The 23516-nt window shown below is 39.7% G+C and overlaps 1 protein-coding gene and 1 long non-coding RNA gene across 6 annotated transcripts in view; one reads left to right on the plus strand and one right to left on the minus strand.

Moving 5' to 3' along the window:
* SYT1 (synaptotagmin 1) overlaps positions 1-23516 on the plus strand; it is a 540189-nt gene that overhangs the window by 506178 nt on the left and 10495 nt on the right. The gene's annotated exons all lie outside the window — the stretch shown is intronic.
* LOC117201967 (uncharacterized) overlaps positions 1504-23516 on the minus strand; it is a 34711-nt gene continuing 12698 nt past the window's right edge. For all 3 annotated transcript variants that reach the window (XR_007470354.1, XR_007470353.1, XR_004484119.2), the window contains 2 exons: positions 15305-15390; positions 1504-3252 (listed from right to left, as the gene is read on the minus strand). This is a non-coding gene — a long non-coding RNA (uncharacterized LOC117201967). The remainder of the gene's footprint in view (positions 3253-15304; positions 15391-23516) is intronic.

Raw genomic sequence — 23516 nt, forward strand, 5'->3', positions numbered from 1 at the left:
TAAGCAATACTTTTTGAATCTCTTTTTACATGTACCTTTGCATTCTTAGGAAAGGGAATTTAGAGCATAAAATCTTCCAAGCAGAATCCCTGAATGGAAGGGAACGTGCATTTTAAACGCTGATAAAATGTTGCCATAAAATGTTGCCAAACTGCTTTCCCCAGACGTTTTTCCAATTTACAAGTCAATGGTAGAGACAATCTGTATATTTTAGGATTTGCTTGGAGAAAGTGCTGAGCTAAGCTGCCACAGAACCAGTTCTGCAAGCTTCAGATCAACCTACCTGTTTGCAATCAGGATCCCAGCCATGCATGCAAGTTCAAGGTTCTCTGAGCTTTTGGCATCCCCGGGCAGTTTGCCTTAGTGCAGCTAAACGGGAGTGGTACGGTGCCGCCTACATTAAGAACCATTTTTGTTTTCGCTTTCTGGAGTGTAAATACCTATTAAAGGATTTTCATTCCAAACCTAGGGAAAATTCTATTGAGAAAGTAAACCAATAAGAGGGAGGGAGCTGTGAAGGCTAAGTCTGAGCCGTCAGGAGGGCAGACAGAAAGAAACAAGGCAGGGAGGCAAGGTCAAGAAATTGAAGAAGGAACTGTGAGACAGTCCTACGACCACTTTGGCCTCCTGAAAGAAAAGGTTTGGTAGATATTTGCCTGAAAGCCCCTCGAGGAGGATTCAGCATCAAGGCTGAATGGCAAAGACGAGAAGTTCAGCACTTTTGCTATTTTCCTCTCTCTCATGTTCAAATACTTCTCAGAAACATACAGCTTCATCTTCATTACCATTTGATGTGTATGTATATAAATCCTCTTCTAAGTAGACTTGGGGGTTTATATGCATGGTATTGTGATAAAATAAGAGATAATCACATTTTCAAACACAAACATGTGAATGATAGAAAAATGATAGCATTGGTAATTGTTTCACGTTTTGTCAAGTATCTTTTTAAAATGCAGTTAATTATATACTAAGCCTTCTCATACATCATTTATGTTATTGATTAAATGTAAAAATAGAAGGAAAAAGACTGAGTCCAATTTATTTTTGCTAAGAGAATGAGTAAAAAACCATCAGCCACGTTAATATTTCAAACAACAAACAACTGGAAATTTATTTCTGCTCTTAAAGAAAAGTTTGGGACTAACAAATTCTTTTACACATGTGCTGTTGATGAAGAAAGGAGGGAGGAGAGGTACAATATGCTCCAGAAAATGATTACACCTTCAGCGAGAAACGGAAAGAACAGCTCCTCTGTTGGCCACTAGGAAACCATGCTTATGACTTAGTAGTCATAAACAGTAAAAACACAACAAAAATCAGAAGATATACATATACGTGTGTGGACGTAATCATTCTGTGCTTCGTTTCCTGAGAAACTGTACAACAGCAATATATTTTTAACTTAATCTAAAATGTAAAGCCTGTACCAATTATCAGTCATCCAAAGTGTCTGTAGTACAATTTGAGGCAGCACAGAGAACAATGGAACACACATTCTCATTCAGTCTTTTTTTTTATCTTTATTGGAGTATAATTGCTTTACAATGGTGCATTAGTTTCTGCTTTATAACAAAGTGAATCAGCTATACATACACATATATCCCCATATCTCCTCCCTCTTGCGTCTCCCTCCCACCCTCCCTATCCCACCCTTCTAGGTGGACACAAAGCACGGAGCTGATCTCCTTGTGCTATGCAGCTGCTTCCCTCTAGCTATCTATTTTACAATTGGTAGTGTACATATGTCCATGCCACTCTCTCACTTCGTCCCAGCTTCCCCTTCCCCCTTCCCGTGTCCTCAAGTCCATTCTCTATGTCTGCGTCTTTATTCCTGTCCTGCCCCTAGGTTCTTCAGAACCATTTTTTTTTTTTTAGATTCCATATGTATGAGTTAGCATACGGTATTTGTATTTCTCCTTCTGACTTACTTCACTCTGTATGACACTCAATTTTTTTAATGAAATATTTCAGGCCTTACGATATTAGGTATAATATAATGAATACTCATGTACCCAGTACACAAAAGAAACAAAACCTAGCACATCTAATCACAATACCTTGGGTACCCTTTCCTATCCTTTTTCACCCATTCTCTCCTCAGAGGTAACTGTTATCTTAAATTTGCTGTTTGTGATTCTCAGCTTAGTTTCAAGTTTTATGTTCATTATTCCTAAGTATGTTTTTATTACACATACAGTTTTGTTTTTGCATGTTTTCAGTTATATAAATGATATTGTACTCTGTGTATTTTATGTGTTTTCAAACTTTATATATACAAGTGGTATCATATTATGTATCCTTATGCAGGAATGTGTCTCTCCAAATTATATTCTTGAGATGAATCCATGTTGGTTAATGTGAACTTGTTACTTTTAAATTACTGTATATAGCATTTCATGGTAGGAATATACCCCAACTGAGGTTTACATTTTTCTGTTGATGAATATTTGGGTTGTTTCCAATTTCTTGCTGTCACAAATAGCACAACAAGGGACACTCCTATACATGTCTCCTTATCCAAACATGGGGGAGTATCTCTAGGATGTTTACGTAAGAGTGAGATTTCTGGGATGTAGGGAATGTACATCTTCAGCTTTTCTAGACATTACCAAATAACACCCTACCAGAAGAATATGAGCATTTCTATTGCTCACATCCTGTCAACACTGAGATTGTTTAACGTTTAAGTAGTCAATTTTAACTGGTGTGTTTTTACCAAACAATCCTGCAGGGGGCAGCATATCCTGGTGATTCTTGCTGTTTCTGCCGCATTACAGTTAATGGGTCCCTTCCTTCACTCCTTGAAATCCTTCGACCTTCTCTTAGTTACTCCTCAACCCGCTTTCTTACCTCCACCAGCTCCCTGGAGATATCTTACACGGACAAATATAACACCATCTGAAAGCTGAAAGCTCCCTCCCACTTTTCACTCCACATTCCTGGCACATATCTGTCTCCTGACAGGATGGGAGGGAAATAGAGGCAAGCCAGTCTTGAATTAAAATACTCATTCCAGTTCAAAGTAGCATTAAGAGAGGATGTGAGTGGACAGCAAAGTCTTCCACAGTTCTGAAACAGTGGTATGTAACCTAATTAGAAGGCATTGCACACTGTCAGAAACTGTTTATGTAAATTGGAAAATTGCTGAGAAGTAGGGAAAAGTATTGCAAAGCAGTGGTGGCTTTGTTTTTCTTCTGGAATAGAAGCTATTTACTCCTTTGCTTTCTTAGTTACATTGTTGCTGGTTCCCTAAGGAAGAAAAAGAGAGTTCAGTTTCAATACACCTCCTTGAATTTCTCTCATTTATACTGAGCTGAAGTCTCTCCATGTCCAGAGCTCCATGGTGGGAATGCAGCCCTCAAAGATGCAATCCTTTCAACAAAGCAGATGTGAAATTGAGCTGTGCTTAAAGATTGAAAATGGCTGCTTTAGAGGAGAGTTTGTTAGTACTTTCAAAGTGGTCCTACTGTCACCCCTCTGCTGGGAGTACTTTTTCCTTCCTAGAACTGGATTTTTAAATTTCAGTCCTTTAAAATGAATGAATCATAAAATTGTATTACTGTCCTTAAGGGGGAAAGTAGGCAAATAAATATGATTTGCTTTTGGATTGACCACTGTTTTGAGTTATTAAATCTTCTCCTCCTCCATTATCATAGATCAAACTTTCTCCAAATGGAATCTATCAAATACTCTTTTAGCAAAATGTTAATAGGTGTTCTGGGGAGTACAATTTATGTCAGTAAAAATGTTGGATTGAAGAATGTTTTCTACAGGAAAATCAAGTTTCTCTAATGCAAAAGTTTCTCAGAGTCAGTTATTTGCTGATATGTATTATAAATCTATAAGGCACGACTTACAGCGATTCTGTGTTTCGACAGCGATTCTGTGTTTCCAAGTGGTTTGACCACAGTTCCCTTTTCCATGAAACACCTGACAGGATTAGAGTTCAGAAGACACACCGGAAAATGCAAGGATAGATATTCTAAGGTTGGCTACACCATCACCCCGAATCACTGAAACCAGAAATTCACAAGACCCAATTATATGTTATCCTTGACTGAAATTCTTTCATGATAGAGTATCTGTCTTGACATGTTGGTTGGCCTACACATTGCTTCCATGTTGAATGTTATTGTGGAGATATTTGAGGGCAGCCTAATTTTTGCTTCCTGGTCTGTGACTTTTTTTCTGCTTCAATGCCTTAGGAATGTCTGTATTCTCGAACTTCAATTATTCAGTCAGGGATACGTTTGTAGTGTTGAGCATTCTGTTACCAATATGTCCTAGAACATGGTATACTCTTTCAATCTGTAGGCTTCTTTGTCTTTAGTGATACTTCCTTGTATGACATTTGCAAATACTTTTCCTGTTCTATTTATTGGATCCTCTGCTCCAGGGATCCTCAATTATGTTAAGTGCTTTGGAACTCCAATCTATTACCTTCTAATTCCTTTGCTCCTCTTGTATTCACAAGCCTTTCTTCTAGGTCAGTAATTTTATTTGCAGCCATGTTTATTTCATTCCTTGCTATGTCACCTTTACTTATTGTTCTATAATGTTGTTTTTGTCCTCAACCTTCTTTAATTCTGTAACCTTCCTGGTGTTCTCTCATCTCATCATTGAGCTCATATTTTCCGGAGTGCATGTTCTCATTAACTTGATTCATAGTACAAAGCGCTGCTGAGGAATTTTGTTTTGTGCTTTGGATTATGTTTTCTTTAAGAGTGAGGGTTTTATCATTCCTCTGCATGCCATGTTCCTTTCTTTTAAGGGTTGGTTGGTTTTGTTTGTTTTTATTTGGGAGCGTTGCCTTAGCATGTTTGGATATTTGTCTCTGTTTTGTTCCCCCCAACCTTTTTCTATCCGGACCTTCTCTTTGTTCTGACCAAGTGTACGTGACTTCTCCTTGACTCCATGTCCATTGACTCTGACTTGTTTCCACACTGAGCTATGGTTTGAGAACTTGGTATTGAATACCACCCACTTTCCTGTGGGGACTGGAGGGGAAGACTATGTGACATCTGTGTGAATTAGACTGAAGGGAAGCTGTGTGACATCTGTGTGAATTAGAACTCTGGACTCTGCTCTCTCTGGGATTTGATAGGCGTTTTGAACTAAGTTTTAACCCCTCCCTACAGTCAGGACTCATATCCACCCTGAAGGGGGACACTCTGGGATTTTTTTCTCCACAATCATTCAACACATTTTTATCGAGTACCTATTCTCTACTAGGCACTATTCTAATCTAGGCACTGGAAACAAATGAGACAAAAATCCCCTTTCTTGTGAGTTTATATTCATTGTGGTATCTTGACTGATACAACGTGGTATCCAAAAGAAGCTGCCCACTTCTGCCTAATGGCCATTCCACCACCCCTTAGTCAAAAGAGAGGAAAAAAAAATAAGGATAGTCATTCAGTTCAATTTTCTGTAGATCTGAGGGCAATAATGAAGCCTTAAAATTCATCAAATTCGCCAGTGAAGCTTCAGAGGGGCAGGGAGGAAGGTCAAGGTTAGGAGCTACACTGTGTCACTCCAGAATCTTCTCTTTTCCTGGCCTGCATTTTGCTTGCGTGTGTACATGCCCATGTTCTGTTTTGTTTCGGTGTCCATACTAGTAAGGGGCACTCCTTGCCTTAATTTGGTAGCTGGTTTGTTGTTTGGAAGGAGAGAGCTAGTGTTTCTTGGGGTTGGCGTTCACTTTTTTAGTTGTGAGAGAAAAATGGAAGATTCTATGACCTGTTTTCACTCTATCACCTTCAGCTGGAGGCCTCAACTTGTTCTTTTAACTCTTAACTAAATATCCTATCTGTGGTCTGCAAATATAAAATTACCATGAATAGCTCCTTCCTCATAATTATTCAAGTATTGAATACTTGAAGACTCAGATTTAAAAAAAGAAATCAAGCTGAAGTGGTTTGGTTGGGTTGTGTGCCAGCTCCTCTTGGCTAAAATACATTTCAAGGACTTAAACTTGAGAGCACTTGTAAGAAGTTGGTTATTCTGGATTCCTTCATATCTAGGGAACACATTTGTCAGAAGAGCTCTTCAATTTCATGACACCTTATGCTCAAGATTCTTCTTGCACAATCCCATAAGAATCCAATCTCTCTTCTGAGTATGTCAAACGCCTACACAGTTAGTAGCAGGCACAGACAGGAAGTGAGAATAAATACCTATCTCTAGACTTGCGCTAAGATATGGGCTCTGGGTTAGCATGAGAAACCCCAAGCACCTAGACCTATTTGCTGAACCTACACAGTCAAAGAAATAACCAAACACTTGTGCCTTTTATTGTACAGTAAGAGACTGAGCATTACCTACAAATGTCTCCCAAATAAATCATACTTAATTCAGATTATGAGGAGAATATTTGATAAATGCTTTGAGAATATTTGATAAAGGGAATTTCAACGGCACTAGATTGCATCTTCTTGTGTCACTACCATGTCTCTAATGTAATTTCCCCCACCCAGAAATGTAATTCTCAGCCAGTTGCCTTGAAAGCTGGTTACCTTGGAGATGATTATCAGTATTATGATGACCTATTTAGAGGAATTTCTGCATTGCCAGAAAACAAATAACCACAGAGAGAGCCTTACAAAGGAATGATGCTTGTTCCCTGGAAGTGCCTTTACAAACGAATGCCGTAGATGTGATGTATTATGTGTGTGCGTGCGCGCGCGCGTGTGTGTGTGTGTGTGTTTGGTGTAGATTTGTCCATAATTAGGATTTACATTTTTGTGGAACGGCAGTTGTGCTTAAGCACTTTAAGAGCAAAGAAGGCAGTAAAAACCACAGCAGGAATAAGCATATAGACATCTTCTCTCTTCCTACAATTTGAAATTCATGGCCATGGTTGTATTGATTTCTCATCAGTGTTAACATAGTTTCCATTTGCCCAGTTTCTTTTTCTTGTTCAGGCTCTGTTTTTTGAGGATTTTCTAGGGGTGCTGGAGTGTGGCTGACAGGTGATTGGTGAGGATTGATTTTTACAAACCAATTGATTGATTGTTAATAGTTCCCAAATAAACTTAGAGCTGCTATTTTGATTTCCTCAGAATTATGCCACAAAGTCTGCGTTCTAACTCTATTTGGTCTCCCATTCTTCTGTGAAACTAGTGTTTGTGATTATAGGCAGATTGGACTTTTTAAGTTTTTAAGTTTAAATGTTTTTCATTAATCATTATCATTGTCATTATCATTAATGCTTCATCTGTCTTTTTTTTTTTTTTGGAGAAATTTTTGGTACTACTTTAATGTGGACCTTAAAAAATTCCAGTGATAAATATTAAAACTTTATTACGATCAAAGACACAGGAAAAAACAACGTAAACCAAGCATTACCCAAAATAGGACCAATAGACCTAAATTTCCAAATTTAATATTTGTTCTTAGGTTTTCAGGTTAAACTTCACTCATTGTAGCTTCCTCCAAGGTAATAACAACGTGTCCATATTTCCCACCATCTTCTCAGATCATCCTGCAAAGCATTGGACACATAATGAATGTTCAATAAACCTGACCCATCGTATAATTTGCCCTCCAGGAACTTCCAAAACCTTTTTACATTCCAACTCAGTTTTCATCTGCTCATGTTCAGCAAGATTATGTAGGGATCTCCTTTTTTTAAGCAATATGCAGTAAGTCTGTTTTCAGAGAGGATCTTGAGTCAAGGTCAATTAACTCATTCAGGCCCTATTTTCAATTTTTGTACTGTAGACCTGTCCTTATGCCTGAAATCGCATCACTCTGAACTGAGGGCAAATATGAAATTCATATTAGTTACCTAATTAAGTTCTTTGGACTGTTCTGACTGCCATGTTGAAAATGCCAGTGTAAGAAAATTTTCTTCCATTTGACTAAATATAACTCTTTCTCTTTCAATATTTTTGAGAGGGAAATACACTGATAGTTTAATGAATAATTCCTTAGCTAAATTTTATCTCCTAAAATCTAGCACTATATTATTCAAATGGATCCTGTAAAATGTTGACTTCTCTCCATCTAACAGAGTTGTTAGGAACGGTTTTACCGAAAAAGCATTAACATTGCTTATTGGTATATGGCCTTTGACTCATTTATGCCATGTCCTAAAAGAGGCATTAAAAACACAGAGAGATCTTCTACTTAATTCAGAGACCGTAAATGGTCTTAGAACATAATGTCTTCCCTCTTATTCATTTATTCAATAAAGATATTTAACTGTCCCTTTAAAATGGCTTTCAGATGAAGTAACAAGTTGTGAGTTGTTTGAAGTATCTGCACATCCAGCGCTGCTTGGTAAGAATTAACCCTTTTGAATCTAGGCTTGTATCCAAACCATCCAGAATATTTCCAAAAAGATTCAGAATCAGACCTCTGACTCTGCCCAGCAATGCCACTAAATTAATTCACTCTGCATCCTCTGGGATGGCCTTTCCAGGCAAATCATGAACTTGCATTAGAATATTTGCTTTGTGCCTAATCTTCACTCCTGGAGATGACAGTTCTTAACGTTTAACACTCGCCATCCTTCCCACCCTGATGCTAAACTGGGAAGAATGAGAACAGAATGTTCTAACCTCATCCATACCACAAGTGGTTATTCAAGGGAAAAAACATATCTCATGGCCTTTTGCTAGATAAACTTGCTTTACAAACAAGGCAAAATCTTCTGAAGGATGATATGGAATAGCTTTTCTCCAAAAGGAGTTCATGACTTTATTCCCTCTGCTCTAAGAAAACTCATGTCCTACATTGCTAGTGATCTGACGCAAATCATGAGATGTGCTCACTACAGTTATTCCAGCTGGTCATTTCTGTCAAGTTCTATTCAATCCAGAGCAGCACCTGTTAGAGTGTTTCCGATGAGAAGCTTGGGGAAAGGGTTATTGGGTAAATGGGCTGTTTTCACCAAGTCCCATTTGCCATCCTTTTAGTGATTGATAGCCATCCTTAATGAAGATTATAAAAAGAGAAGCTGCTTTAAAATGGACAGTCAAAAAGTTTCCACGAAGAAATGATACAGAGCTGAGCTTCATTACAGAGGTATAGGGTAGGGGCGTGAAGAGGAGGCATTTCAGGCATGTGGCCCCAAAGAGGGATGAAACACAGTGTATTCAAGGTGCTGAAAGGGCTGGAGCAGCAGGGGGAGTACCCTGAGAGACGAAACTGAAGAGGTAGGTAGGAGCCAGACCATTCAGGGTCTGTTAGTCTAGTTAAGAAATGTGAACATTAAACTTACAGTATAATTACCGGATTGAAAACCATGTAAGGAGTTATATCATGTTTTAATCATCCTTCCTTGCACAATGTATAGAGTCTAAAACTGATCAAGTTTCTGAATGTTAGATTAGGATGAATGTTCAAAGTCGCAGGGTTTCTATAATCACTGATATTAACTGTCTGACCACGGACCCGTCACTTAGTCTCAGGTCCCTCAGCTTTAAAATGGAGGTAATGAAACCTCTCTCTCGGGGTGGCCATGAAGAATAAGTGAGATAAAATACAAAGAGTGAAAAATAAAGTGCCTGCTAAGAATTTTTTTTCAATCGGAAAGAATATGCAGTACAGGCCTTAGATGTGGGCAAGAAGGGACCGTGCCCTGGAACCCAGAGTTTAGAGATCCTACTGCGGTCCTCCTCTATCTACCCTTCCAGGGGATGAAGAATCCTCAAGACCAGCAGAACAGAACACGCTCATCCAGGGGCTGCACCCAACTCTCCATTCTAGACCGGGCTCTGGGTACCTCAGATCCAATGCTCCCTGCCAAAATGATCTCAAGTTTATTCACGAGGTCTTTGAAGCTTTTTTTTCCCCCAGATATGACTGCCTGAAGGCAAGTGCATACCCCACGGCTAAAGAGCAGTTTTTGGACACATGCAGGCTGGGGTGTCCCCGTGGGTGTATGTGAAACTTCTTATGGTGTGCGTGGGAGTTTAGCGAGGAGAAAAAGGGGGCCGTTTCCATTGCTGAACCCCAAGGAGTCTGAGAGCTCTTGATTTAAAGCTGGACTTCCTGGTTATTATGTGTTAAGATATGAGAATAGAAACTACACATTTTAACAGTTTGTGTTCTAGTTTATAACATTTAACAATTTAGACATATGGTATATGGACTTGCATTTGAAGTTTTAACCTGGGCCCTGCAAATGTTACAGGCAGGCATATATGTATCCTATTATTTATAAAATCCTGCATACCACACAAAATTCCATTTCATTTAAACCGCCTTAAGATGTAGGGGTTGCCTATTTATGAAAATCACTTTAGGGCAACCATGAAATTCCATTATGCTCGGGAAGGCTGGAAAAGGCCAAGGGAAATAAAACAAGTTCAAAGAAAGGCAATCCATCTCGTGACCTCTTTTCTTCTCTACACAAGCAGAAACACCATCCAAATATCACTGTATGGTGTTTTGTGAAATTGTACATCTATATGTGGAGGTGGAATGAAAAGAGGACATAAGAGCTGGTCTTGTTTAGAACTAACGAAAGGTTACTTCTCTCTTTGTGACATTCATTTGGACTCCCTAAGTGTAGAGCCTTGAATTCAAACTAAGCGTTTCCAACCGAGTGAAGGGTGTCCATCTGCTCCGAATTCCTCTCACTGTCATTGCCATACAAATCATTTAGCAAGAAAACATACACTGTCTCACGCTATCTTTCCTAATACAAAAGATGTGAGTTGATTTAAACTTAACTTTTCAGGAATTTCTGTCTTCTCCTCCCACCCAAATGTGAGCTCTTTGAAGAACAAACTGGGTTCTATAGTTTTCTGTATCCCCTCACTCTCTTCCCTAAGAGTTTGCTCAACAGATATTTATACCTCACTGACTGATGCAATCATTTAGCAAATATTTACTGGATTCTACCATGTGCCAGGCTCTGTGTCAAGCACGAGGGTACAAGATTGAATGGGACACTGGCTAAAAGATAAATGCCTGGCACATAATAGGCACTCAGTAAATGAGAGACTGAGCAGGTGAATGAATAAATGAATGGATGCATCAATGAGTGAATTCTGTACCACAGAACTAAGGAATAATAGCAAGAAAAATGGAATAACCACTTAAGTTATATTAAACCAAAAGTCATCAAAGTAAAAGATGTCAGCCTGTAGAATATCTATGATTCAAGAAAATGTCAGGGACATCCCTGGTGGTGCAGCTGTTAAGAATCCGCCTGCCAGTGCAGGGGACATGAGTTCGAGCCCTGGTCCAGGAAGATCCCACATGCCGTGGAGCAACTAAGCCCGTGTGCCATGACTACTGAGCCTGCGCTCTAGAGCCCGCGAGCCACAACTACTGAGCCCATGCACCACAACTACTGAAGCCCATGCGCCTAGCACCTGCGCTCCGCAACAAGAGAAGCCACCGCAATGAGAAGCCCGCGCACCACAATGAAGAGCAGGCCCCGCTCGCCACAACTAGAGGAAGCCAGCGCACAGTAACCAAGACCCAATGCAGCCAAAAATAAAATAAATAAAATAAATAAATTTATATATATATAAAAAGAGTAAACAATTAAAAAGAAAATGTCAAATGTGGGGAAAATAAGAGCAGCCCTAACATTTATACCTCTGGGCCATCTCCGTGGCTATTTTTAGTGTGTGGCTCTGGAATCTTGCAAAGAATTAAACTGATCCGCAGAAACCAAATATTCTATATAAAGAGTTTGACTAACTCTAACACCCCAACTCTCACGTCTCCCAGATTTAGGGACGAAGAATCTTAGGTGTTGTCAATTCCATAGAAATCAGTATGTACAATAATATTATTGTGAGTTTTTACTGAGGTCTGAAATACTGATATGCTGTGATTGACTTTAATCACAAATTTGCTTCATCAAAAGCAGTAAAATCACCACAGAATTATATTACTCCTTGTCATTTTCCTATATGCAGTATAAGATTGAAGTCATAGTTTATTTTCTCCTTACAGTATTGTAAGAAAACCAGATTACCAAGGTAGAAGTTGATCTCTCTTGCAAAGCTACTTATCTTCCTGACATGCAGAGCACCAGCTGATTTCGAACAGAGTTTCACAGCTTTATAAAATAGAACCATATTTGGCCATCAATGAACCAAAATAAAATACCTCTCTAGAAGGATAAAGGAAATCAATATTTACATAAAGAAACTTAATAACAAGCCAACCATGGTGTTCAAAGTTCTGTGTCTTTAAAATAGGGCATGCATTATTCATACTGTGAAATCTCAAACCAAAGGTGGAAAGTATGAGTTATCAGCAATATTATGAGTCTTAAAAACCATTATCTCCTTTGTAGAAGAAAATGAAAGCCACTTTGTTCATCCTATTCCAGGTCGGCATGCTTAACGATGTCACTTAAAGGCAGGAGGGGGACAGCAAGGAAAAAGAAACCTTCCTGAGATCATGAATTCATCTCCTTTCTCAAGAAGAGAAAGAAGCAGTGAGACATTTCCAATGAAGAAAATGTAGGGGCCGTTCCCCCGCTCCCTAGGAGACAGACCCAGGCACTTGACAAGTTCTAGAAGCAATTCAAAGTGAGGACATGGAGAGGAATTCCTCCACTCCCTATGGAAACATTTCCAAATCTCTCCCTCCATTATCCTTAGACAGGCTCAGTCCATAAACTTTCTAATATTTGGACTGCAAAATGTCTAGAAGACACATAGATATTTTAAAGCAAGTGCATGCAAGGAATAGGGAGTTAATGAGAGTGAAATCCATTCTGGCTGAACCAATGTGAGAACTGGGTGAAGCTGAAGTAACCCCACCAGAGCACAAACCCTGTTCAGTCATACTAAGTGTAAGAGCATCTCTATTCTCACATTGTTTTTGTTTTGAACTCAGGCTGAACTGCCTGGAAACCTTCTCTATGTGGATAAGGAGTAGCATCCATTTATTGCCATATTACATGTGCTTAAAAATCCCAGCAATAGGGGCTTCCCTGGTGGCGCCGTGGTTGAGAGTCCGCCTGCCGTTGCAGGGGACACGGGTTCGTGCCCCGGTCCGGGAAGATCCCACATGCCGCGGAGTGGCTGCGCCTGTGAGCCATGGCTGCTGAGCCTGCGCGTCCGGAGCCTGTGCTCCGCAACGGGAGAGGCCACAGCAGTGAGAGGCCCGCGTATCGCAAAAAAAAAAAAAAAAAAATCCCAGCAATGTTATCCAGTTACCAATGTTATCTCATCAAGTAGAAATGTCTAATAATTGTTAAAAAAAAAAAAAAAAAAGGAGGAAAGAAAGAAAGGAAGAAAGTATCTTACTAGTGATCTTTCATCTGGCATAAATAAGAGGCTAAGCCCAAATGTCCAAAAAAAGAAAAAGAAAAAAGTCAAATTTGCTGTTTGCAATTTTGTTTGCTTTGCTGAATCCTTGGACTGTTTTTGTTTTTCCAATCAGCTCATACAAACGGTTTATACATGGTCATTCCATGAAACTTTTTGTTGTCATCCAGAAAGAATCAAACATAATTACTACGGTTCCTAGTCTCATGTGTTTGCCCTTCCCAAAAGATTTTCCAAAGTTCAGGAAGAAGAGGGTTGAATTACAGATGAAGAATTTCACCTTCAATACTGAAAAGGAAAGATTTGGGTTTTGCAAACACAGTGAACCCCTTTCTCTACCAAGGGTGGAGCTCAAACCCTCACACTGTTCTTTTACTTGCCCATAAACGCACCACATCTGGAAAATCTTTCTTGGCTGTAGTCCTACTCCCTAGGTTTTGTTCATGCATTCCCACACTTTTAGTCAAGAGGCTGGCGGTCACGTACAGTCCACTTTGGCAACAACAAAAATGACTGTTGGAATTCAGTGGCTTCCTCTACCACGACCAAAAATGCTTTCCACTTAATTCATAACAATAGCATTTTGCACTTATGTATTTGTCTCATCAAAGCACTCTGCTGCCATTAATGAGCTAAATCAGCCTTTGCTATTTTATAATGTCTCACTACAATGAGGTTGCTTTTCTCTGTGGCAGTCACTTGTGTCATGTTGTTTTCTTCTAGCAAACACTGAACTTAACTAATGTAAATTCATTTTTAAATTGTGGGCTCAGAGGAAAATTTTCCTGGAATATATTTTTAATGCTGCATCCTTACTATAACATTACAGGGAGCATTTTAAACTATAAAGACACATAAGTTTTTCAATGTAGTCTTCTCTAAGTACTTGTAAATTATTTATAAAGACCCCCGCAAGTAAATGTGTTGTAACTGCCAGTGATGGAAATGGAAATTGTCTGCTCTGTGAACCCTATTACTATTTATTTGTATACTGTTTAATGATTGGCTTACTGACGAAATACTCCGTCAGTGTACAAGAAAAAGCCGCAGCTGGCAAGGAAACTCTAAATCCTAAATCTGCCATGTTTTAACTCTGCTGTCTCTGCTACTGCTAGACCACTTTTTTTTTGGTAATACTGATATGGCAGTTTAATTCAATGATAATTAGATCTATCTGTCTACTGTAAGATATACAAACATATACTTTTCTGCATTCCCCTAGGAAAAAAAGTAAGTTTCATGTCATGGACCACTTTTTACAAGCGCTTAATGGCTCATTCCTAGGAATTTGATCTCAAGTGGAAAGGAATGGCTCTCTGAAAATAAGTGTATGCACACTTTCAAGTTTAGACAGAGATGGAATCCTCAAGACCCTAGGTTGAGAAACTCTATAAACATTGGTTGGTTGCCTCCCAACTTCTATTCCCAGCATTCTTGGTAAGGGCCTTCTAACTCCTGTTTGAGGAACTACCATTTTCTTCTATTCTGAGCCTTGTACTTAGGCTAGAGTTGCACCTACACCCAACTCCAAAGGTAGGATTCCTGGCACTCCTGATTGGTTTGGGGATGGGCACATGACCCAGGACTAAGCCAGTCTTAGCTCATCACATCATCTTCAACACAGGGATTAATACAGGGTTGACATTTCATCTATGTTTGTCCAATCAGAGTGAACTTGGGACTTTTCCTGGGAATTCTGATGTAGATTCTCTTTCCTTTGGATGGTATAGTGTGATGATATGAGACTTGAAGCTGGTACAGTCATCTACATCCTTAAGAGAAAAGCCTAGGATATCTTGGGGAGGCCACCGTGTGGAATTTGCAGAGGACTCTGTAGAAAACAGTAGAGACGCAGGCAAACCTGGGACCGTGGTATTGTTGACTCTGTATTAAATAGGGAGCAGATTGAACTGCTGTAACAAAGAGACTCCAAAAGATACAATTGCTGTTTGAAATTCTTTATCTCCCTCATGTCCATAGGTGGGTGGGTGGGCAAGACTGGTAGGCAGTTTGGGGCTGTGAGGTCATTTAGGAACCCAAGACCTTCCTACCTTGTTGTCCTGTTCCCCTGGAGTACCGACTTCATGTTGCAAGGTAAAAGCTGGTTCACTGCCCTCCCATATCATCCATGTTTCAGCTGCAAGAAAAAAGAAATATAAAGTGGAGGGCGTGAAGCTTATTTTAAGGTAGGATTTACCAATTTTAGCTCTATGGATATTTTGGAGGTGATGATTCTTTACTGTTAAGAGCTGTCCTATACATTGTAGGATGTTTAGCAGAATCCCTGGCCTCTACCCACTTAAGGCCCATATCATCTCCCCAAGTTATGACAATCAAAAATCTCCCCAGACATTGCAAAATGTCTGGGGGATGAAATAGCCCCTCCATTGAGAGCCACTGTTTTAAAGATATGCTATGGAGTTCACACACAACACTTCCATTCACTTCCAATAGCCAAAGTCACTTATTTGGCCATACTGAGTTGTAAGAGAGTCTGGGAGAAATATTTCTAGCTGGATGAAATGGTGCCCAGGTAAAACTTAGGAGTTTCATTGCTAAAAAAAAAAAGGAGGGGAGAGAATTCCCTGGCAGTCTAGTGGTTAGGACTCCATGCTCTCACTGCCAAGGGCCCGGGTTCAATCCCTGGTGGAGGAACTAACATCCCGTAAGCTGCACCGCCCAGCCAAAAACAATAAATAAATTTTATACATCTTTTAAAAATAAAAAGAAGGGAGAAAAGGATTTTAGGGGACAATCAATCTTTGCCACACAGCCCTACTTCTGGACTTTTCCACCATATGTGGTGGGTGGACTGAAATGAGTTTTCAGTCACTTGAAATTTGGGACCTTACTTGATAAAAGTGCTACTTTCCTCTTCCAACACGATAAGTTGAAATTTACTGAACATTATCCATGGGGTGGGCCGGGGGGAGCGGGAAGGTGAAAGGAATGATACCTAAAGTTACTCAGAAGCTGGGTACTGGCTCAGAAGGGATTGAACAAAACAACTGAAATGAGGCTGTTTCATAACAAGTCTTTGGTTGAAATGGAAAGGCCATGGTTACAAGGGCCCACGGTCACTGTGGTAGTTAAGAAAGAAGACAGTATAATTATGCAAAATTGTCAAGATGAAAACTGCAGGCATCTTGCATTATTCGGCTTTGAACTGCTGCTTTCTAGTTCTCATTGTAAATACAAAAAGCCTTTAGTGGCCCCTTTATATCTCACACAAAAGGATCATTGCTTACAGCCAGCTGTTTTGCAATTCTATTTCTATGAAGTTAGAATAATTGGACATTAGAACTGCCTAAGGGAAGAAGGGGGTGACAGTGTTCTTGGGTATTAAAGTAGAGTATGGAATAGTAATGGAAGGATCCCCCTTGTTACAAGGAGATAGTCTTCCCAGAGTTCATCCTGAAGCCAATAGTTCTGAATTCAAAACACATTTTCCCACAAGAATATTGTTTTTATGTTATTAGATAACCACAGAAGTCCTCCAATACCAGAAAAGAAAGAGATGTATGCTTTGCAATAGTACAAAAGAAAATGCTGCAGGGCAGACAAAGGTTTGTCTGAAGGTTCTGACTGAGAAAATCATCAGTAAAATCTTCAGGGAGGAGGTGACTTTTAAATCACATTTACAATGGGAAAAGAAGGCATCTCAGGCTAAAGGACAGGCAGTTCAAAGACGGGCATTCAGTTCTCTGTGAGGACGAGTGAGTATCGACCAGGAGTGGAGCACAGGGTTTGTGGAAATGAGATGAGGAAGTTAGGATGGGCTGTGAATGCTATGGTAGAGTTTGGAGATTTTTTACGTTGGCAAGTCATTAAAGGCTTTTAATGAGGGAGCTAGTGTGATCAAATGTCATTTTAGCAATTATAAGAAGACTAGTTTGGTGTTGATGGCATGGTAGCAAGAGAGATTGGATTTCTGATCTCGAGATGTGGCAACAAGTTAGAGAGAACCAACAAGTGTGACAAGGTGAAGGGAAGTTGGCAGGATGTGGTGGCTCACTCTTCATGGGAGGTGGAAAAGGAGGAATCAAAGATGGCCCCAAATCAGGCTGGACTCATGACACAAGAACAGGCCAACAGGGGAGGTAATGAGCTCAGTAGGTTTCTGTCCCAAGGATAAAAGAGCCGAGGGAGTTATAGTTATGACCTTATAGTACAGCATGTGGGCTGCACTTACGTTTCTGCAAAGCTCACCCAACATGGTGTCCCTATAATTGAAGGAAAACAACTTACTGAATTTCATACTTAGTTCCAAAGTCTTCCTCCAAGGTTACTCTATGTCCTTTTTTGGGAATGTATCTCTACATGTTGAAACTGCGCCAGGGACACCAGTGTTGGTGAAAACATTACATTCCAGTGCCAGACTCTGTGGCCAGAAGCTGTTTAACTGAGGTGGCAGTAATATTGAAATCATAAGGTTGTACTGCAGGGTGTCTGAGAAAAGTAGTGTAGAGAAAAATCCTATTAAATGTGTGCTAAAATAATATCAAATGTGATTACACTCGAGAGTCTTGGGGCAGATGAAGGGAGAGGAGAAAATAAAGAAGTATCAGTAATGGTCAGAGAGAAAAAGAGGGGACCAAGGGAGAGTTTAGTGGGAAGAGAGCTATCTTAGTCTGGAGATAGATAGACAGACAGACAGGTAGGGCTCTGCTATAACAGAATACCACAGACTGGGTGGCGTAAATAACAAACATTTATTTCTCACAGTTCTGGAGGCTGAAAGTTAGAGATCAGGGTAACAGCATGGTTGGGTTATTAGGGAAGGCTCTCTTCTTCATTTACAACTCTCCTCATTGTATCTTCACATGGCAGAGAGAAAGATCATCTCTCTTATGTCTCTTCTTATAAGACTCCACCCTCCTTTGATTGCCATCCCCAACCTCCCCATTTCCATCCCTTCCATAGACAAAGCCATCAAATCAACCGAGCCTTTGTACAGCAAGGTAGACTGTGGAGAAGTCTGGAAAAGCAAGAAAATAGGGGCATATATGTGTCATCACTCTTCTTACTCCCTAACCAAAAGAGGATGGCGGATTCAGTGCATCCAGGGCAGATCAGATGGAGATGAGTGGGATGGGATGCAATGCCTAAAGGACTATGTGTAGGTGGTAGCTCGAGCTAAATATTGGAGCATCAGGGCCAGATCAGACCACTAGGAATTGGTTGTGGGAAGAAATCCTTCAGAAAGAAAACTCCTACCACTTAATGTGAAAAATATATGTGAGGGCTTCCCTGGTGGCACAGTGGTTGAGAGTCCACCTGCTGATGCAGGGGACGTGGGTTCGTGCCCCGGTCCGGGAAGATCCCACATGCCGCGGAGCGGCTGGGCCCGTGAGCCATGGCCGCTGAGCCTGCACGTCCGGAGAGAGGCCACAACAGTGAGAGGCCCGCGTACCACAAAAAAAAAAAAAAAAAAAGTATATATATATGAGAGAGGTCTTCCACTCAAAATTAATGCCTGAATAGGGACCAAATGAAAGAAAAAGATTGGCACCAGACCATAGTCTGTCCACCCCACGAATTATATTCAGAAGAGGCTGCCCAACTGGCAGAAAATGGTCCTTTCACCTTCAGGATTGCTTATAAGCTGGAGCTGACCAAGGAATCACCTAACCAGTCATCCCTGAATATGGCCGCTGAGATCAAAGTATTCATTTGGCCGTCAACCTAGGATCCTCTGCACTCCTTTCACATGGCAAAGTCAGTGCTCCCTAGCCTCCACTGCCCAGGAGGTGAGGTGTAATAAGTGACTTAGCAAATCATCTCACTGTAGCTTTAACACAATGATTACCTGTCCCTCGCTCTGGATTGGAAAGAGTGGAAAAAAAGAAAGGAGGAGTTCTAAGGCTAGATGGAAGCAGAAGGAAGAAACCAGACTATAAATGTTTTTCATGATAGAAAGGAATTAACAGAAAAAGGGAGGAGGTATAGATACTACCTCTCTCCAGCAACCAGTAGGCATTACTATATTCCCAACAACAACAATAAATCTCAAAGCTGAGGGCCTCCTTTTCTGTTTCCTCATTTTGAGCAGCATCAGGAAAGTAGATACTACATACATAATATGCCCAAGTATATCCACATTAGCTGGCCTCAACATCTGGAAAGAAATCTCCATAAATCATAGTTTTGACTCACACTAGCCTAGAGCCTCAGTAATAAGAGTCCACTTAGAACTCTCCAGATTAACTTTTCAGCTCTGTGTAATCTGATGTCTTGACTTCAGGAACAAGAGGAAACTATACAGGATGCTGAGTTAGTTTCCCACCTCACACCTCAAGACCACATATACAGGTAGAAATGAAAGAAACCCTTCCCTTCTCTTTCACACCATACATGATTAAATTCTTCACTAATGAACCAGTTGCTTAGCATGGGTTTGCTTCTTTCCAGAAGTAAATCTGACACTTGGGGCAGCTTGGCTCATTCCTGCAGCCAATGGAATGACTTCCTCCCATTTGCTAATGGTGGGCACCAGTTCTGCAACGTGAGTTGGGGGAGAGTCTGACACGTAGATGCTGACTTAGATCTCAGCCCTTTCATGACACAATAATAAACGTTGATCATTAATAACAATATGTTCCAGGCACATTTTGAAACACCTTCCCTGTAGAAACTCAATTTAATCTTCGCAACTCTCTGAGCAAGGTGTTATCATTCTCACCACTTTGAGGTGAAGGAACTATGGCACAGAGAGCTTAAATAACTTGCCCAAACCACACAGCTAGCAGTACAGCTGAGATTCAAGTTAATCTGGCTCCAGAGTCTATACTTATAAACACTATACTAAATTATTTCTTCAACGTATCACAAAGAGCAGTAGGTTCAGAGTCATAGGACCTTGGTTTGAGTTCTTGGGGAAAAAAATTAGTCTTTCCAAGCCCCAGTTCCCTCACTGGAATTGTTGTAAGGATTAAAGGAGATGACATAATTTATATATATATACCTAACATATATGTATATGATCTTAAAATACTCTACAAACATAAAGGAACATTATTATATTAAACCTTGTAATGGATCTGACTGTAAAAATTATTCTCAGCTAAGGTTTCATCCATTTTGACTAATCTTACCACGGATCCTGAAACATCTGTACGTAACTGTTGTCTTCTGATTGCACGCTCTGTGTTAACTTTTTTGAATTAAAAAATACTTTTTTGAAGGATTTTGTTTTGAGGAACAATGTAATAATTTTTAGAAGATTGGAAAAAAATATCAATTTTTTTCCAAAAGATTGTTTTCTAGACCTATTTAAACTTGACTTTCATCATCAAACCTTGCTAGATAAACAATAGAACTATCTCTTCAGCTTTGGTTGTTGTATTAGTTTTTTGCTACTGCCATGATAAACAATCAAAAACTTAATTTTTAAAACAATACATGTTATTATCTTATAATTCTATAGAAGTCGTGCACAGGTGTCACTGGGCTAAAATCAAGGTGTCGGAAGGGTCGTGTTCCTTCCTGGAGGATCCCGGCGAGAATCCGTTGCCTTTTCCAACTTTTAGAGGCCAGCTGCATTCTGTGGCAGTGTAGCCATCTTAAAAGCCAGTAGTGTAGCTTGTCTCTTACCCTTCTTCTATTGTCACATCTCTTTCTGACCACAGTCAGGAAAGGTTCTCTGTTTTTAAGGACCCATGTGATTAGATTTTGCCCTCTTAGGTAATCCCCTCATCTCAAGATCCTTAACCTTAATTACATTTGCGAAGTCCCTTTTGCTATATAAGGTAACATATTCACGAATTCCGAGGGTTAAGATGTGGACATCTTTTGAGAAAGCTGTTTTTCTGCCTTCCATAATTGTGAACTTTAGGGACAAAAACCAAAAACTGTTGTATATTATATTAAAGAGGCTTGTCAACATATAAAAGTTTGAGGGTGACTTCATTACAGCGTCCTAAAATACCACCAAGTCATAACAGCTATTATGACAGAAAGGAGATGAAGTTCAGTTAGGCTGACTTCAGACAAAAAGAGAGCCGACAAATGGTGAGTGAAGGTAGCAGTGCCTCAGTGACAACAAAACCAAACGATAGACCTGAAAATCATCCAAAATGAGGCAATGAATCTGCACTCTTTGTACCTGTAGTTTATTATTGGGAATAAAGAACCATCTTTCTGATCCCAGTCCATCATTTTCCAGAATTGAAAAGTTACACTCATACACTATTAGGGACTAGATAGACATCGGAAAAGAGCCCTTCCTTTCTACCACAGTTTGAAAAACAAAAAGACGCTAACCTTTTTTAAGATAAATTAAACAAATAAAAGAAGCAAACTGTCCCAAGTCTTGCACCTGTTTCAGTGGCAACAGGGATTATCTAAATGGTGTTGAAGAAGGGTTGTCAGTATTTAGATGATGAAAGGTTCCATGAGTGCTTGTTTTGGGGACAGAATAAAGCAGTGCAGCCGCAGAGGTATGGAGTCCCTGAGGACAGTAGCCCAACTTTGTAGCTTGCATATTTCCCCATGCTATTTACATGTTTACAAAAACCTAACAGATGTTTGAATGCCATGCATGGTGTCCAGCAGTTGTACTCAGGAAAAGCAACAACATTAGGGAGTCTCATTACAGCCTATTTATCATTTCCATAAAATGATGTCTTATTACGCAATGATCAGGATTTCTAAGCCACTAAGAAACTCTGAATTGACAAGGATTTGCTTTGTGGAACAGCCCCTAAAACAGAACAAATTTAATTATACAGGGTCTTACTCTGCAGGAGAGGCAATCCTTACTATAAAAAACGTGTGTGTACCTAAAGCATGATGGGTATCTCATAGTTAGGTGGGTATGTTTCCATTTAGAAGACTCAACCATAGTTACGGAGACAGGAGCCAGGTCTAGATCCCCAAAGAAGTTACTAATGAACTAATCAAGGGATTAGGGCCATCTCCAAAGGGACCAGAATTCAGGGCAAGACTCAACCAGAGGACACTTAGGAAATCAAGCCAATCAAAGAGTAGATGAAAATGGAGAAGACTGGAGAAAATGGAGACACAGTGTAAGACTCTGGATGGCTGAACCAAGAAGATGCTCAAATGTGACCACCTTGGGTACATAACCTATCAGGCTTAGACAGTCAAGACTTATCCAGGCACAAAAGTTGAAAAAGAGTAAGACATCTGACAACCTGTGGAGTGGGAGAAAATATTTGCAAACCATATATTGGATAAGGGATTAATATCCAAAATATATAAGAAACTCATACATCTCAACAACAAAAAATAAAAATTTAAAAATCCATTAAAAATGGGCAGAAGTTATGAATGATATTTTTACAGAGAAGATACATAAATGGCCAACAGGTACATGAAAAGATTTCCAATATCACTAATAATCAGGGAAATACAAATCAAAGCCATAATGAGATATCACCTCAAACCTACTAGAATGGCTATTATCAACAAGACAAGAGATAACAAGTGCTTGCAAGATGTGGAGAACAGGGAACTCTCATGCACTGTTGGTGGGAACATAAATTGGTGCAGCCAGTATGGAAAACAGTATGGAGGTTCCTCAAAAAAATTAAAAGTAGAGATACCATATAATCCAGCAGTTCCACTCCCGGGTATGCATCAGAAGTAAATGAAATCACTATCTCAAAAAGATATCTGCATTCCCATGTGTCCGTTGCAGCATTATTCACAATTGCCAAGACATGGAAACAACCTAAGTGTTCATCAGCAGATAAATGGATAATGAAAACGTGGTATATATAAAATAGATTATTATTCAGCCACCAAAAAAGAAGGAAATCTGCCATTTTTGACATCATGGATGGACCTTGAGGGTGTTATACTAAGTGAAATAAGTCAGACAGAGAAAGACAAATACTGCATTCTCTCTCTCTATGTGGACGTAGAATCTATTAAAAAGCCAAACTCATAGAAAAAGAGCACAGAATAGTGGTTGCCAGGGGCTGAGGAGTGAGGGAAATGAGGAGACATTGATCAAGGGATACAAACTTCTAGTTATAAGATGAATAAGTTCTGGGGATCTAATGTACAGCATGGTGACAATGCTGTGTTGTATACTTGAAAGTTGCTAAGAGAGTAGAGCTTAAATGTTCTCGCCATACACACAAAAATACTATAATTATGTGAGGTGATCAATGTGTTAACTAACCTTGTGGTGGTCATTACTTCACATATATATGTATATCAAATCATCACACTGTACATCTTAAATTTACACAATGTTACATGTCAATTATATCTCAATAAATATGGGGAGGAAAA

Source organism: Orcinus orca, chromosome 11, assembly GCF_937001465.1.
Source record: "Orcinus orca chromosome 11, mOrcOrc1.1, whole genome shotgun sequence".
NCBI classification, from domain to species: domain Eukaryota; kingdom Metazoa; phylum Chordata; class Mammalia; order Artiodactyla; family Delphinidae; genus Orcinus; species Orcinus orca.